The sequence below is a fragment of the Microcebus murinus genome, chromosome 13, assembly GCF_040939455.1.
Source record: "Microcebus murinus isolate Inina chromosome 13, M.murinus_Inina_mat1.0, whole genome shotgun sequence".
NCBI classification, from domain to species: Eukaryota; Metazoa; Chordata; class Mammalia; order Primates; family Cheirogaleidae; genus Microcebus; species Microcebus murinus.
The window spans coordinates 78,625,963-78,636,336 of NC_134116.1; the positions used below are offsets into that span (position 1 = coordinate 78,625,963).

Below are 10,374 nucleotides of genomic sequence, written 5' to 3' on the forward strand. Positions count from 1 at the left end.
CCTGGGAAGGTCTGCCAAGGACTGTCCATACTTCACCATGGTCCTTTCCCATGGCTGGTTGTCCAGTGAATGATCCAGCTCCACAAGTCCACCCTGCTTCCTGGAATTCCTCTGAGTACCGACTATCTTAGGCCAGACTCCCAGGTAACAGAGCCTAGCCAGTGACTTATTGATGGATTACTCTTCAGGAAAAACCTCTCAGTAGTGAGAGAGGAAGAACCAGGGAAGGGGAAAGAACCAAGCAAGGATTTGCGAAAGTCTAGCTGCAGCTTGGGCTTTTTATTTGGGAAAACCTGCCCTATCGTCTGTACCCTGGCTAACCCTTTTAAGAGTCATCAGCTCTAATAACTCCTCTTTTGGAGAAGATTCACTGGCCTCCTCTGTCTCTACTAGGTTTTCCTTTTATGTGATCCTATAGTAACCCACAGTAACTTGCATCTTCTAATTATCACATGGTGTTATAATTGTCTTTCTAATTTCTACTTGTTTGAGGAGATGAAAGAGAAAGGAGTTTTCCAAAATACATATGGTACCCCTCCCTCTAAGGCTCTCAGTTTGCCTTGGGGTGAGGGAAGGGATAGAAAAGGATCCGGGTATACACACACACACACACACACACACACTGTGTATATATATATAATATATATAAAATACATAATATATATTTATTATATAAAATACATTATATACAATATATAATAAATATATATATATGCATGAGAGGTCTGTCTGGAAAGTATCCAGCCATTGTTAATATCAAGCCATTGTTAAACATGAGAATGGTTTTCGTGACATGGATGTAACCTGGCAGCCAAGGAAAGTGGACTGCATTGCGCATGTGCGAATGATGACGTCCTCACTGTACTAGTCAGTGGGGTGACAGACACTTTTGAGTGAACGTGTATACCATGTGGCTGTCACATTCAAAATGACCAAGGAAGCAGAACAATGAATCTGCATTAAATTTTGCGTTAAGCTTGAACATTCCTCCATGGAAACTATTTGGACGATCCATAAGGCTTTCTGGGACGATGCAATGACTGCAGCACAAATGAAAGTGTGGCACAAACGCTTCACAGATGGTTGAGAATCTGTTGAAAGTGATCCATGTCCTGGAAGGCCTGCAACACGCAGAACACCTGAGAATGTTGAACGTGTAGGGGTGAGGTTAAGAGACTCGGGGAGAACTGTGTGAGGTCCCAAGGTGCATACTTTGAAGGGGACTAAGGTGTCATTGTACTACGTACAACGTTTCTTGTACTTGTATTTCTTTTTTTTGAGACAAAGTCTCACTCTGTTGCCCAGGCTAGAGTGCTGTGGCATCAGCCTAGCTCACAGCAACCTCAAACTCCTCAGCTCAAGCCATCCCTTCTGCCTCAGCCTCTCTAGTAGCTGGGACTACAGGCATGTACCACCATGCCCGGCTAAATTTTTTTCCATATATATAATTAGTTGACCAAATTAATTTCTTTCTATTTTTAGTGGGGGGGGGTCTCGCTCTTGCTCAGGCTGGGTTAGAACTCTTGACCTTGAGAGATCCATCCGCCTTGGCCTCCCAGAGTGCTAGGATTACAAGCATGAGCCACCAGGCCCAGCCTATTGTACTTGTATTTCTTTAATAAATGTCTCTATTTTTCATATTGCATGGCTGGATACTTTCCAGACAGATCTCATGTATCATATACACACATACATACATACATACACATGCATTTTTTAATTCCCCATATGATTATGTTATATTTGCAGCCCTATCCTAAACCCTCTAATAACCACTAGCCCAGTGATTTTCAATTTTGGTTACATCTTACATTCTAAAGAGCTATTAACAATATTGATGAATGGGCCTGATTCCCAAAACATCATTCAAATTTAATTGATCTGGTATAGGGCCTGGCTATCAATGCTTTTTTTTTTAAAGCTCCCAGATTGCTCTAATGTGCAGCTAAGACTGAGAACCACTGGACTAGACTATGATGCCCATGGGCGCAGACCTCTGGTCTTACGCCTCTAGATATTTCCAGGGCCTGATTCAGTATTTATAGTAGGCATACAACAAATATTGAATAAATGAAAAAATTGAATAAATTGAAAAAATGACTGAAAATTTAGAGAGATAAGTGCAATTTCTCCCTAGTTATGTCATAAGCTAACATTTAACAACATTAATTCACATTTGTAAATAAAATTGACCTGAGCCAATTTTCCATTTTGATGATCACAGATATCCCTGGTAGCATGACCCAAGGCAAAGATTCTGTGAGTCTCAAGTAGCTTTAGGTAAGATCCCAGAAACTCCTCACCTTTCCTGGCTTTCAGCCTCCAAAGGCAATACGGGGACAATCTCTGCCCTATATGCATTAAATGGAGGTCAAAAAATTAACAGATTGGTCATGGCTTCTCTCCTGGCTGGCCTGGCTCTCCTCCCCGACCCCACTGCACAGGTGACAAGGGCAAGCCGGCCCTGTCCTGGCTGCAAGCAGAAGAGTGTAAGGTCCTTCTTTGGGTTCCAGCAGAATCCGCCAATGCTCAAAGTGGGTGGAGATATGCAGATAGACAGACCCAGAAGATAAAACACCTGATGCACTAAATAAACATCCTCAATTAGGTGCCAACCACTTTGAAGTCTCTACAATCTGCAGAACTAGTCCTTAGGGGACAATATTTGACCTTACCAGTCATTTGAACCATCCACACAGTAGACACAGAAAATGAATAAAAGAATTGAGAGAAGATGTAATCAGGACACTGAAACAGAAAAAAAAAAAAAAAAAGGACAAAACTTCTGAACAGGAACAAAAATATAAGAAAAAACCCCAACAACAGCAAGACTCAGAACCCCAGTGCAGAAGAAGCCGGCCAAGAGCACATATTGTTCTTTTCGAAAACACACCGGAATCAGATGCCAGAGATCTGTGAGACCTGTGATTCTAGGAGAAATCCTCAGGGAAGTGAGAGACTCACACTTCTTTTCCATTGTCACTCACCATGTATTGGATACAGCGGGGGAAGAACCTATCTGTGTTGGTGAGGTTGGTCCATGAATCTCATAACCACAGAGAGGAATCAGTGTGTTTCCTGCCCCATGAAGTGATGCGGAGATTTGGGCTGTGAAATTTCACACTAAGATAACCGAGAAGTGGGAACTAAATATTGTCGTGGCCAGGCTTACATTTTGTCCAGTGGATTTTCTTCCAAAATGAAAGTTGTTTGCTTCTAGACTTTTAGAGAAGGATCCCCCAAGCTTTCTACACACTCTGCTCTTCCTGTGCCTTATATATGTGGTTGGCAAAAACAGCACCTGTTGTGGGAGTACCCGCTGCACTGGGAACAATTGAGGAAGTTTGTCCTTTTTTTCACTGATCACCATAGCTGCTTTTAGAACTTGACAATGTAATTTCTGTCCTTTTTCAGAACAGTGAAGAAAGGGTTAAAGAACGGAAGGAAATTTGCCATTCTCGGTGGACAGGCAGGCACGATGCTTTTGAAATTTTAGCAGACCTCCTGCAAGCACTCATTTTATGTTTAGGTGGTATAAATAGTGACACAACTATTAGATGGAATAATTGTAAAGCTGGATGAGAGTCTGTGCTCTGTAGTGCAGTAACAGGTTTTGATTTCATTGCTAACATTGCTATTCTTAAAAATGTCCTCTCTTTTAGAAGAGCCTTTGGGAAAAAATCTCCAGGAGCAAACCTCTGATTTCTTCTTTGCTGCCAGTAGCTTCACTGCAGTGCCACACATACTCAATGAAGCAATGGAAAATATTGAAATTTATCATGAGTTTTGGTTTGAGGAAGCCACAAATTTGGCAATCAAACTTGATATCCAAATGAAACTCCCTGGGAAATTCCGCAGAGCTCAGCAAAGCAACTTGGAATCTCAACTAATCTCTGAGAGTTACTATAAAGAAACCCTACGCTTTCCAACAGTAAAGGCAGAAACTTGAAGATATACTCTCAAAACAGCATCTCAAAGCTCTTAAATGCTTATCTCTGGTACCCTCAGTCACAGGACAGCCCAAATTCAATACATTGAAGGAATTCCATGCTGACATGTACAGAAGTCCCTTAGCCAAAACCCAGCATGCTCCCAGCTGAGCCTCATTATGGGAGAGTCAAATGGGAGCACACAGGGAAAGATATACAGCTTCCATCCACCAACTACGAAGCCCTCCATCTGCCTGACATCAAGGTTTTCCCTACCGTGCATGCATTACTGAAGGTCCTGTGTATTCTTTCTGTGATGAAGATTGATAATAAGCTCTACAAAAACGGATGAAAGCATCTCAAAACATACTTGAGGAACAATATGACAGACTAAAAGGTCAAGTAACTTGGCTTTGCTCAACATAAATGTTGATATAAAACACAATCTAGATTTAATGTGGACACACATAACAATTCTAAACAACTAGTCATTAAGGTGGAGGTGACTTGATTCCCAGACACTTGAGTTTTGCATGTGAAAAGTAGTCTGTTCCAGGAACCTCAGGGTAACCCAGTTAAGAAATAGAGACATCTGAGAGGATTGGTCAGAGCGCTGACAGTGTCTGCTACATGATCATCATCACCATCATCACCTCCCATAAAACACACAAATGGCATATAATATGAAAGGAATTGTGTTAGGTTATGGAGATAAAAAGGGCTGTAAAATACAGCCCTGCACTTCTACACATTCTAATCCTGTTGAAGAAATGAGGTAAACACACAAAGGAAAAAGAAGTATATGCTAAGAGCCAAATAAATGTAAACAAGGTACACGCTATGGGAATGTATCAGCATTGAGTGGTAAGGAAAGATCCTGCAGTATCTGAGCTGGATCTCAAAAAGTGGGTAGGGGTTAGATAAGTAAAGAAGAGGGAAGTATGGATGGAGAAAGCAGTGAATGTCGCAGGGAGATTCAACAAACTTGTTCTAACTGCAGCGCTTCTCAACTCTGGATGCACATTACAATTTCCAGGGGGCTTTACAAACCCCAATGCCCACCTATAACGAGATCAATTACATTAGGAGTGCTCGTTTCCTGATCTTGTATTTAAGTCTTGAATCCATTGCAAGTTATTTTTTGTATATGGTGTAAGACAAGGGTCCAATTTCATCCTTTTACATGTGGATATGCAGTTTTCCCAACACCATTTATTGAAGAGACTTTCCTTTCCCCATTGTATGTTCTTGGCACCCTCATCAAAGGTTAGTTGACCTTTTATACATGGGTTTATTTCTGGGCTTTCTATTCTGTTCAATTGGCCTAGGTGTCTGTTTTTATACCAATATTATACTGTTTTAATTACCATAACTTTGTAATATAGTTTGAAACCAAGGAGTGTGATGATGCCTTTAGCTTTGTTTTTCTTTATTAACATTGTTTTGGCTATTCGGCATCTTTTGTGGTTCCATATAAATTTTAGGATTTTTTTTTTATGTTTCTGTGAAAAATTGCCATTGGAACTTGGACAGGGATTGCACTGAATCTGTAGATTGCTCGGGATAGTATGGACATTTTAACAATATTAATTCTTCCAATCCATGAACATGGATGTTTTTCCATTTATTTGTGTCTTCTTCAGTATCTTTCATTAATGTTTTATAGTTTTCAGTGTATAGATCCTTAACCTCCTTGGTTAAATTTATTCCTAGGTATTTTATTCTTTTTGATTGTAAATGAGATTGCCTTCTTAATTTCTTTTTTAGATAGTTCATGTGTATAGATACACAACTGATTTTTTTTTTTTGAGAAAGGGCCTCACTCTGTCACCCAGGCTAGACTGCAGTGGCATTATCATAGCTCACTGCAACCTCAAACTCCCACCTTCAAGTGATCCTGCTGCCTCAGCCTTCCAAGTAGCTGAGACTATAGGCACATGTCACCATGCCTAGCTAATTTTTCTATTTTTTTAAAGAGACAGGGTCTAGCTCTTGCTCACACTGGTCTTGAACTCCTGGCCTCAAGCCATCCTCCCTCCTAGGCCTCCAAAAGTGCTAGTATTACAGGTGTGAGCCACCATGCCTTGCCCACAGCTGATTTTTGTATATTGGTTATGTAATATCTGAAACTATAAAACTGCTAGAAGAAAACATGGGAAAAAATCTTCTTGACACTGGTCATGGCAATGATTTCTTGGATATGCCCCCAAAGCATAAGCAATGAAAGCAAAAATAGACTAATGGGATAATATTAAACTAAAAAGCTTCTGCACAGCAAAGGAAGCCATCAACAAAAAGGCAACCTATGAAATGGGAGAAAATATTTGCAGACCATATATCTGATAAGGGATTAATATCCAAACCCCCAATAACCCCAAATAACTTGATTAATTAAAACAATGAGCAAAGGATCTCAATAGATATTTTCACAAAGAAGACATACAAATGGCCAACAGGTATGTGAAAACATGTTCAACATGACTAATCCTCAGAGAGATGCAAATCAAAACCACAATGAGATGCCGCCTCACACCTGTTAGGATAGTTATTATAAAAAAGACAAAAGGTAAGTCTTGTTGAGGGTGCAGAGAAAAAGGAATCTTTATACACTGTTGGTGGGAATGTAAATTAGTACAGCTATTATGGAAAACATTATGGAGGCTCCTTAAAAAATTAAAAATAGATCTATTATAGGATCCAAAAATGCCATTTCTGGGTATATAACCAAAGGAAATGAAATCAGTGTCTCAAAGAAATATCTGTATCCATATGTTCATTCCCACATTATTCATAACAGCCAAGATATGAAAACAACCTAAATGTCCATGGAGAGATGAATGGATAAAGAAATTGTAGAATATTATTCAGCTATAAAAAAGAAGGAAATCCTGGTATGACAACATGGATGAACCTGGAGAACATTAAGTGAAATAAGTCAGACACAGAAAGACAAATACTGTATGATCTCACATATATGTGGAATCTAAAAAAGTCCAGTTCATAGAAACAGAGAGTAGAATGGTGGTTGCCAGGGGCTGGGATGTGAGGGAAGTGGGGAGAGGTTGATCCAAGCACATAAACTTTCAGTTATAAAATGAACAAGTTCTGAGGATCTAAGGTACAGTGTGGGTGGTGACAGAGGTGTTAATTAATTTGATTGTGATTGTCATTATGCAATGTATACACATTATCAAGTCAACAATGTTGCACACCCTAAATATATGCAATCTTTATCAACTAAATATATTAAAATTTAAAAATAGGGGGGAAAAGAATTGCTGGGGTGATTCCCCGGATAATTCCAAAGGACAACCAAGGTTGAGAACTGCTGATTCATTGGATAGGAAGCAGCCTATGAGAAACTGGTTAGGAGCTATATTGGAGGAAGAGAAATGCTCGGGTTGTGGGAAACTTAGCCATACAGAGCTAATTATTTCAATCTTTTTTGTTGCAAGCTGCCTTAAAGTATTTTCATAAGTCAGGCTAAAATAAATACAGGACCTGGAATATTAGATGAAAGAATTTGAACTTTATGCTGTAGGCAATGGAAGATCATGTAGGGTCACTGAAGATTTTTGAGCAGAGGAATGATGTAAATAAAACAGCACTTTGAAATTTAAACAGAAGGCAGGGTTTTAGAGTAAGAAGGACGATATCTTAGGGAACTTGACCTTGGCTGGTGGGGGTGGGGGCTGGGTTACTAAGGGAGAAAGAGTCCCAGAGGTTCTAGGCATGAGGTTGCATGGAAACAAATAGCCCCAGGTATCAAGTATCAGGTGGTTGCAGTGGTGACCTAACCATGTTTGCGTGCGATAGAAAGAGACCTACGTGGCTCACAGGAGAGATCCATGTTTGCACTGGAACCAGCCAGAAAAGACTTGGCTTTCCTGGTTACTGGAGTAACACAGTCCAGCTAGATGGAAGGCAAAACATATTGGAACAAGAAGCCAGAGAAATACATTAAGCTTTGAAAAACTGAGCATGAAATTAACTGTGTTCCCAAAGATTACCTGCTACACTCTTGTGTAGCAAAATATATTTTGAATTGAAAAATATAAAGTAATATGCTTATTTTTTTTAAAAAAGCTGTCCACTACAGAAAAAAGGACACAACTATAGTACTGAATATTATTTTTAAAGAGGTAATATCTCCTTAACACTAACAGAATGTGAGAGCAGAATTCATCAACAACAGATCTGAGAGATTTTCAGTTAGGGGTGTCCTTAACAGTCACAGTAACGGGAATCTATTAGTTAAGAAAAGGAGAAATCATTGTTACCCTGTTATTATTTCAGCTATGTTTTGCTTAGTACATGTATTTCATGATAATTTCTTGCTACAGATATTAAGGAAGCAAGGGACGAGGCTAGGTATTTATTTTTTAATTATCTTGCAAAAAGCTAAATTAAAAAATTTTCCAGCTAGTTATTATAATGTAAAAGGGGAAATTCTGTCCTCATTTCATTCCTTACCCAGCTTAAATGCCATGGTCTGTCACTTTAACTACTCTCCTGCCAATAATCCTAACCTTTCTCATCCCATTTTCTTTTCATCATATCCAGCTGGCAAGGCCCCAACCCTGGATGAATCCAACATCTGTCTTTGCCCTGCCTCCACCTGGGCTGTTGAGTGCTGGTGATGAAAATTGCACAACAGAGCAAATAGATATTGCTATGAATGCATGGCCGCACCTGCGAATGGGCCCGGCACATTGGCTACAAGTCCTATGATGATATCCTGCCAGCAATCTCTCCCATTCTGCCTAAGGATTATTTTAAACCAGCAGTCTTTTCAGACACACGATCATTGCTTTCTCTCTTTCTACTCCTTCCTCTGATTCACAGCAGGTGAACCTTTCTTCTACTATACAGAGAAAACCAAAGCCATCTGAAAAGGAACTGCTTCAACTCTCACCAGATCTGCAAATTTATATGCATCCGTACCTGGGGTAGATTGAAAAACATGGCCACAATAATTTGCACTTCTTACTTTTAATAAGAGAAGGCTATTTGCTCATTCCTTGAATCTGGGCTGGTCTTGTGACTTGCTTTAACCAAAAGGATGTGGTGGAAGTGATGTGTAAGTTCCAAAATCCAGAGCTCAAGAGACCTTACCACTTTCACCTTTGTCCTTTTAGAACATGCTCATACCATGTAAAGAAATTTGAGCTTGATTACCAAAAGACCATGCCCAGAGACAGGCCCAGCCAAGAGCCAGCACCAAGACCGGGGACACGCAAATGAGGTCACCTTAGGCCCTCCCAGCCCTACTAGCAACTGCCTACAGCCATGTGAGTAACGTCAGGTGAGACTTACCAGAACCACTTGGCTGACCCCAGCCAAACTACAGAATCATAAGAAATAATAAATCATTATTGCTTTATACCACTATGTTTTAGAATTGTTTGTAGGGGAGCACTAGATATGTGATAAGGATTGCTATCCTTTTCTCCTTCCCTTCTGTTAACCATGGAAGAAATGTGTCTCCTGCTCAAGATCAATCCTTACACCTGTGCTCTGGAGCCATTCCCTCTTGCAATTTTACAGATACAGAGTTATTATCCTCAATGTCTCCCATGCAACTGGTTCCATTTGATCAGCAGTGAAATATGGCCAGTGTCTTCTAACTAATGCTTCCTCAACCCCATGTTCTCCACCACTGGTAGCTCCTCTGTGATACTGAACTATATGCTGCAGGACCTTTCATCTCCCCTTCCCAGCTAATAACATGAGTGAGAAGAATAATTGCTAACATGGAACACTCACCAGGTGCTAGGCACAATTCTAAATACTTCACATATATTATTATTAAATCCTTTTACCCTCCCAACAACCTTATGAGGTAGCTACTATTATTCTACATTTACAAATGAGGAAAATGAGACACAAAGAAATAAAGCGGCTTGCTCTGTTAGTTAGGGATGGGTTTGAGTACAGAGGCTAGACTGCATGACTACAGAGGCAGTTGTCTCAGCCATTCTGCTATAAATTGATCCATTAAGGTGGGTGCAAAAGCAATTGCGGTTTTAGCAATGTTGAAATTTGCTGTTTGATGCTGGAGTACATTCTTAAATAAATGTGGTTATGTTATACATCATTTTAATGTGCATTTCTCACCTTATTTTTTTGCTAATGACTTATTACTTGCTGTTTATTTTAAAATGTCTAAAATATACCTAAAATACATATAATTTTAAACCATGGAGGTGATGTTAGACAAAAAGCAAATTCGAGAGATTTTCTTATTCAAGTTCAAGATGGGTCGTAAAGCAGCAGAGACAACTGGCAACATCAACGATGCATTTGGCCCAGGAACTGCTAACAAATGTACAGTGCTATGATGGTTTAAAAAGTTTTGCAAAAGAGACGAGAGCCTTGAAGATGAGGAGCTTAGCAGCCAGCCATCAGAAGTTGACAATGACCAACTGAGAGCAATCACTGAAGC

General features: G+C 39.8%; 1 pseudogene; it reads left to right on the forward strand.

The window, feature by feature from the left end:
• The first annotated feature begins 793 nt into the window (after positions 1–793).
• On the forward strand, positions 794–4,417 carry LOC105878810 (52 kDa repressor of the inhibitor of the protein kinase-like; annotated as a pseudogene).
• Positions 4,418–10,374: the final 5,957 nt, after the last annotated feature.